Below are 1,884 nucleotides of genomic sequence, written 5' to 3'. Positions count from 1 at the left end.
TACATCAGTCTGGCATTATTTTGAATTTAGTAGCATCTTTTACTACATTGCAGTCAGCATCACTTTGAGTTGAGTAACAACTATCACTACATCACTGTATGTTTAATGCTGTGATTGTTTGTGCTCTCAGCTGATCTGGTTGCCTGGAGATGGGGCGTTGTTGTCACTTCACAGGTTTTACAAATCAATAAATGACTGCTCTCCCTGCTCATTAGTGTGTGTGCAAGCCGGTCAAACTAAACCGATGGCTGGGTCGACTTTTTCCTCCGTCAGTTTAACATTTTAGTCGGTGCTCCAGCCCTTTTTATGATGGCAGCTCCAAGAGGTTATGGGCCCAGAAAGGAGCTTGGAAGCCGAGGGAACCGTTCATGTTTTGACGGAGATGAGAGAAATTATGAGTTGTGGGAAACCAAGTTTCTAGCGCACCTGCGTCTGCTGAAGTTGAAGGGCACCATACTCAACAAGCTGCCTGATGAGGAGGAGGAGAACGTTGCAGCCACAGCAGAGGATGCTGGGAAAAATGAAGAGGTATTTGCAGAACTGATTCAGCTGTTGGATGATAAAAGCCTGTCTCCTGTGATGAGAGACACGGTGGATGATGGCAGAAAGGCCCTACCGATTCTGAGGGAGAATTACGCCGGTAAGGGGAAACCCCGAGTGATCAGTTTTTACTCAGAGCTGACGTCACTTCAGAAAGCTGTCAATGAGAGCGTCACTGATTAATGATGTAATCCATGCAGAGACTGCAATTACAGCACTGAGGAATGCGGGAGAAACTTTGAGTGATGGCTTGTTAACTGCAATGATTCTGAAGGGCCTGCCAGACTCATTTTAGCCATTTTCCATCCATATTACACAAAGTGACCAGAAGTTGAGTTTCACCGCATTTAAAGCTAAGCTGCGGAGTTATGAGAGCACGGAGAAGGTCAACGCTTGCCCAGATGATGACAGCGTGATGAAAGTGAGAGGAAGAGATGGTGGTTTGGTGAAGCAGGCTGTGGATGAAGAGGAGGACCACACGTTCGCTTTCAAGGCCCGTCAAGCGGATGGAGACCTGGTCAGCAGAGTGAAGGAGAGAGGCCTTATGGTGGACACAGGGCCACTTCGCACATCATCAGGGACATCGCAAAGTTCAAGGACTTTGACGCAAGTTTCCAGCCACATAAGCACGTACTGGAGCTCGCTGACGGAGAGAGGACCAGCGGCGTTGTGTTGAAGAAAGGTACTGCAGTGGTTCGTCTGAGCGACAGTAAAGGTCAGGTGATGGACACGATGCTGAATGGGGCGCTGTATGTCCCATCTTTCCCCCAGGACATCTTTTCAGTCAAGGCAGCGATCGCCCAAGGAGCGACAGACATCTTCAAAGAGGGTCAGAACAAGCTTGTCCCTAAAGATGGTGTGACATTTGACATTCAGGTGCATGAGAGACTTTTCTATTTCAGCACTGTTACAGATGATGTTGATGAATGTGATGGGTGTTACGATCTTCAGACATGGCACCAGGCTCTCGGTCATTGTAGTTATGGGGATGTGTTACAGTTGGAAAGTGTCACAGAGGGCATGAAAATTAAAGGTAAAACTGAAAAATCGAACATGACATGTGAAGTGTGCACTAAAGGTAAATTTGCTCAGAGCAGGAATAGAGAGCCAGATGAAAAAGCAAGAGTTCCACTTGAACTGGTACACACAGATTTGGCCGGACCTACAGAGCCGGCAGCTAAAGACGGGCTCAGGTATGTCTTGGCATTCACTGATGACTGTTCAGGAGCAGTGTTGACCTATTTTTTGAAAGCTAAGAGTGACACTGTTCAGGGCACTGAGAAGTTCATTGCTGATGTTGCACCTTTATGGTAAAATCAAATGCACAAGATCCGATAATGGCAC

General features: G+C 47.1%; 1 long non-coding RNA gene across 1 annotated transcript; it reads left to right on the top strand.

Annotated features, from left to right (window-relative positions):
* Positions 1 to 1,172: 1,172 nt before the first annotated feature.
* On the top strand, positions 1,173 to 1,483 carry LOC147271018 (uncharacterized). Its single transcript, XR_015113111.1, has 3 exons — positions 1,173 to 1,222; positions 1,312 to 1,369; positions 1,443 to 1,483. It is a non-coding gene; the product is annotated as an uncharacterized LOC147271018 (long non-coding RNA).
* The last annotated feature ends 401 nt before the right edge of the window (positions 1,484 to 1,884 follow it).

This window comes from Aulostomus chinensis, chromosome 1, assembly GCF_037954235.1.
Source record: "Aulostomus chinensis isolate RoL2024-O1b breed Wild chromosome 1, RoL_Achi_v1.0, whole genome shotgun sequence".
NCBI classification, from domain to species: Eukaryota; Metazoa; Chordata; class Actinopteri; order Syngnathiformes; family Aulostomidae; genus Aulostomus; species Aulostomus chinensis.
The sequence above is the reverse complement of the archived record's forward strand: the minus strand, read 5'-3'. Positions and strand labels throughout refer to the sequence as shown.